A 5,858-nucleotide genomic window follows, 5' to 3' on the forward strand; every position below is an offset into this window, starting at 1 on the left:
AATCAGTAAACATATTGTGGAGGATTGGAAGATTGGATGGAAGTTTAAGAAAGATGTTGGAGTTGTTACAAGAGGTGAAATTGACAAAACAGAATGTTTTGCGAGTATCTCGTGAGAAGACCTTACTTGCGAGACACTCGTAAAAACCAGTTGTCACCATTTGTCATGACTCTTCACATTTCAGTCATATACAGAGCACATGCTTCACTTCATGGGAAGACTTTTCGTGAGCTACCCACAAAAACTTCTTGTTCTTCACTTTGCCTTGAGTCTTCACACTCTCTCTCACACACAACCCTTACAAAAAAAATCTCATATAAAATACAAGGTACATAAGATTGAACAAAATTACAATCAAATTTGGCACGGAATAAGAACTAACACAAAATAATTGTAAATCACAACTTACATGATTAATTAAGAACGGGGTGATGAGCTTGTGGACTACATCCCTGGAGTGTCTACTATCCGTATTGCTGAACTTCCCAACTTTACATATGGAAATGGTCGACTAGTCTTGCCTGGAGTCCTGGAAGGTATTTCAAGCGTGTCCAATAAAGCGCATTATCTTCTATTCACCACCTTTCATGAACTTGAAGCTGAAGCTATTGACACTTTAAAAGCCAACTTTCCTATCCCGGTCTAACCTATTCGTCCTGCCATACCTTACTTAGAACTTGAAGAAAAGTGTGCTTCTGTAACTAATGCTAACAATTGTGTCAACTATCTCTGGTGGCTTGATTCTTAACCTCCATGTTCGGTGTTGTAAATCTCAATGGGAAGTTTCCTTTCGGTTTCAGATGCCCAAATGAATGAAATTATTGGTGGTATAAGGGACAGTGGTGTTCAGTGCTTGTGGGTGTCACATATCGAAACTAGTCAACTCAAGGATTGTAGTGGTGATATGAGCCTAGTGGTGCCTTGGTGTGACTAATTGAAGGTGTTGTGCTACTCCTCAATAGGAGGGTTTTGGACACATTGTGGCTAGAATTCCACTCTTGAGGCTATTTTGCTGGTGTACCAATACTTATTTTTCCTATATTTTGGGATCGAGTCCCAATCAGTAAACATATTGTGGAGGATTGGAAGATTGGATGGAAGTTTAAGAAAGATGTTGGAGTTGTTACAAGAGGTGAAATTTCAGAGCTTGTGAAAAAGATTATGGATAACAAAAGCGATGCGATGAATGCAATGAGGCAAAGAGCAAAAGAACTTCAGAAGTCAAGTCAACGAGCAATTGCAAAAGGTGGGTCATCTGATGCAAATCTTGATGCTTCTAATAGAAATATTTCAGAATGCCACAGTCATTAAGCATAGTTGTAATTTATCGTATTCATTGGTCAATTGATATGCAGAATTTGATTGTAATTTCATTAAGATCGTGTGGTTTTAGACACTTTATTCTTCGACAACTTCTTTAAAAATAAAATTAAAACTGTCACACAAGATGCACCAGATTATTTGCATGCAATGAAATTAAAGCCTTGTAACTTTTACTAGTTTAATTATTTTGTTAGATGAGTTTGATTTGAATTTCAAAAGTGTAGTGATATGTGAAAATTGAATTTCAATTGTTGTGGAAAAACTAAAGTGCTATGATGTCATTTTTATGCTCTCTCTCTCTCTCTTTGTTTTTTTTTTTTTTTTTTTTTTTTTTTTTTTGTATTTATAAGTTATTCTTATAAAATTCCATTCTTGCTTTTAGTACAAAACTCACTAAGTCAACTTGTGCAGTGACAGCTGTTAGTCCAAAGTAGAAGTTGTATTATTTGTGTGGTGTTGCTAAAGTTGTGGGTTTGAAGAGGTGTTTCTTAGCTGGGATGCACGGACACGGCTTCAGACCCAGCGCACCCGCGTTCGACGCGGTGGGATGCGGCAATGCGGGAGGGACGCCGCAAACCGCGCGTCCGTGCCGCGTCGTGCCACGTGGATTTCCCGACTCGCGCCGACGCGGTTCAAATTGCCCCGACTCGGGCCGATTCGGCTTCGACGCGCGTCGATTCGCTTCGAACCGGAAGGATTCGCGTTGATTTGGGCTGAATCAAATCGGATCGTATCGGCCGAATATCCACTACAACAAAAGTGGGCTATGGTGACGAAATCTAGTGAGGATAAACAATTTCGTCACCAAATGATAACATTTAGTGAGGAAAAGAAGAATTCGTCACCAAATATTATTAAAATTTTAAAATTGGTGACGAAATCAATATTTCGTCACCAAAGATGTACAAATTGGTGACAAAATATTTATTTCGTCACTATAGGTCATTAAAAAAAGGCAAACTAAGGGTGACGAAATATTCGCATCACCAAAGACTTGCCAGAGGTGACGAAATTCTAAATTCGTCACCCAATATTAGGACGTAGGTGTTTTTGGTGACGAAATAAGTGTTCGTCACCTATTGTTTACAAATAATTAAGGATGACCATGGGCAGGATATACCCATATATACCTGACCCAATTAATTTATCCATGGATATCTGATTACCTTACCCAATTAGTATTCATACTCAATTGTTACCCAGTCTGTTTATCCATAGATATCTATACCCTACTCAAAGCCGATTTTTATAAAATCACCAAATATGCTCAAAAACCACTAAAATGACCAATATATCCTCAAAATCTCTAAAATAAGCAAAATACCCATGAAACCTTTAAAATGACCTAAAATACTTCTACAATCTCTAAAATCACCAATTATGCTAGAAAACCACTAAAATGACCAAAATATCCCAAAATCTCTAAAATGAGCAAAATACCTATGAAATAACCTTAAAAATGATCAAAATACCTCCAAAATCACCAAATATGCCCAAAAACCACTAAACATTACCAAAATATCCCCTAAACCTAATAAATGACCAAACCCCCAAATCCTAAAAAATGACCAAAGTACACACAAAACCTAAAAAATGACCAAAATACCCCTGAAACAAAAAATTACCAAAATAACCCCTAAACCTAAAAAATAACCGAAATACCTCCGAAACCTAAAAACTGATCGAAATAGCCTTGATGCTTGAAAATTACCAAAATACCCCTAATCCTAAGAAAATGACCAAAATACCCCCAACAACCTAAAAAATGACTAAAATATCCCTGAAACCTATAAAATGAAAAAAATGGCCCTAAAACCTATATGATGATAAAAATACACCCTAAACCTAAAAGATGATCGAAATACCCTCAAACATAAAAATGACCAAAATACCCCTAAATGACCAAATACTCATTTTTATAATTTTGGGCTATTTTGGGTTTTTTTTAGGTTTAGGGGGTATTTTGGTTATTTTTAAGTTTCAGGGGTATTTTGGTCATTTTTTAAGGTTTCGAGAGTATTTTCGGTTATTTTTTAGGTTTAGGGGGGTATTTTGGTAATTTTCGTATTTCAAGGGTATTTTGGTCATTTTTAGGTTTCACAGGTATTTCAGTAATTTTTAGGTTTTGGGGAGTATTTCGGTCATTTCTTAGGTTTAGGACATATTTTTGTCATTTTTAAGTCTCAAGGGGTATTTTGGTCATTTTAAAGGTTTCGAGAGTATTTCGGTTATTTTTTAGGTTTAAGGCGTATTTTGGTATTTTTTTTAGTTTCTTACATCCGATTGGCATGAAAATTGGCATGCATGTTAAGACCATATAAAAGATGTAATCCAACGGTTGGATTTTAAAAATATGATTTCAATAATAAGTTATTGGATGGTGTAACATTTTTTTGAGTTACATCAAGTGTAGCTTGAACCCAACCCTATATTTCTTAATTCAATGTGAATTTTGAAAAATCTACCGTTAGATTACATTATCTTCATATATTTTTCAGGATTACAAAATTTCAAGGTGATCAAAAATTAATAGCCATGTTATCAATCAATTGTTTAAATTCAAGTTTTTATAGTTTAAAATAATGCATAGAAGATGAGTTTATAGATGAAATGGTAAATTACATCCGATTGTCATGAAACTTAGCATTCATGTTAAGAACATATAGAACATGTAATCTAACGGTTGGATTTTCAAAATATGAATTCAATAATAAGTTATTTGGTGGTGTAACATTTTTAGAGTTACAAAATGTGTAACTTGAACCCAACCCTATATTTCTCAATTCAATGTGAATTTTGACAAATCTACCGTTAGATTACATTATCTTCATATATTTTTCATGATTAAAAAATTTTAAGGTGATCAAAGATTAATAGTCATGTCATCAATCAATTATTTAAATTCAAGTTTTTATAGTTTAAAATAATGCATAGAAGATGATGTGGGGCCCAATGAGTTATGGGCCAAAGCCCATTTGCCCTTAGAGAGTCCGAGAGCCCAATCCGAGGAGAACTGTGGCCCAAGCTCTATGACGCAGAGCACAGACCAATTTTGGGAGGCAGCCGAGGACAGTTTAGTCCTCGGCAGGCCCCTAATCCCCCCAGAATGAAGGGATAAATTCGTAAGGGAATCCAAGATACCTTGGGGCGATTACCCTAACTACCCTTCTGGATAAGGCCCAGCGCCTGACAGAGCCGTACTCTGCAGCTTTATCAAGTCATCCCCAACAATTCCGGGATTAGACTGATGGGACAAATGTCAGTATTTATAAAGACTGACCCTACACGTGGACGAAGGACAGCGAACGCACACTAGTATAAAAGGAGAAGTAAGTGAATCTAGCAGGGGGGGGAAAAAGAGAAGAGAGACTTCATGAATAAGATCGCCGGAACGATCCATGCACAGAACAGAGAAAGTCCTCCGTTGGACAGCCGGAAAGGACCACAAGGGTCCTCGGATCAAGTCCGAGGAGCCCAATCTCAGAAGTTGCAACATGGTGGGGCTTTAAACGTTTAGGCCCAGTCCATTTTCCACAGGGACCCTTCTGAAATCCAGACCGGACCATCGCCCCATGACCAAGCCCAAGCTTTTCAAGCCCACTCTCTACAAATCGTATTGTGAGGGATCTCTCCCGCGTGAACCCAAAAATGTCACTGGGCCGCGCAGGAATCGTGTCCTTACAATTGGCGCCGTCTGTGGGAAAAGCATGCGCGCTTGGCGCAGATGGCGGTGGAGTCAACTCTCTACTAAGCAAAAATTCACGGAGCTTCCTCCGTCTCCTTTGACGTGCAGCTGTTGTTCAGACATAAACTTCTGCTAGGGGCTACTCCTTGCAGCGCCCATGGCGTAGGCAGCCCTAGGGGCTCTTGGCCTCAAGCCGGCTCTCCCCGCCCTGATCTAGGGGCTTACATCCGAAAAACAAACAAATACCAAAAACAAATCTCATAAGCTTTGGACAGAACCAAGGTCTTGCACGGTCCTCGGACTCAAACCTATGGGGAAACCAAGTACGAGAGATCAATATCAAAAGTTTTGGACAGAACCAAGGCCTTGCATGGTCCACGGACTCAAGCCTGTGGGGAAACCAAATACAAAAAACAAATCTCGTAAGTTTTGGACAGAACCAAGGTCTTGCATGGTCCTCGGACTCAAACCTATGGGGAAACCAAGTACAAGAGATCAATATCCAAAGTTTTGGACAGAACCAAGGCCTTGCATGGTCCACGGACTCAAGCCTGTGGGGAAACCAAATACAAAAAACAAATCTCGTAAGTTTTGGACAGAACCAAGGTCTTGCATGGTCCTCGGACTCAAACCTATGGGGAAACCAAGTACAAGAGATCAATATCAAAAGTTTTGGACAGAACCAAGGCCTTGCATGGTCCACGGACTCAAGCCTGTGGGGAAACCAAATACAAAAAACAAATCTCGTAAGTTTTGGACAGAACCAAGGTCTTGCATGGTCCTCGGACTCAAACCTATGGGGAAACCAAGTACAAGAGATCAATATCAAAAGTTTTGGACAGAACCAAGG

General features: G+C 38.7%; 1 pseudogene; it reads left to right on the forward strand.

Annotated features, from left to right (window-relative positions):
* The first annotated feature begins 421 nt into the window (after positions 1-421).
* On the forward strand, positions 422-1,311 carry LOC115984978 (annotated as a pseudogene).
* Positions 1,312-5,858: the final 4,547 nt, after the last annotated feature.

Source organism: Quercus lobata, chromosome 4, assembly GCF_001633185.2.
Source record: "Quercus lobata isolate SW786 chromosome 4, ValleyOak3.0 Primary Assembly, whole genome shotgun sequence".
Classification (NCBI taxonomy): Eukaryota; Viridiplantae; Streptophyta; class Magnoliopsida; order Fagales; family Fagaceae; genus Quercus; species Quercus lobata.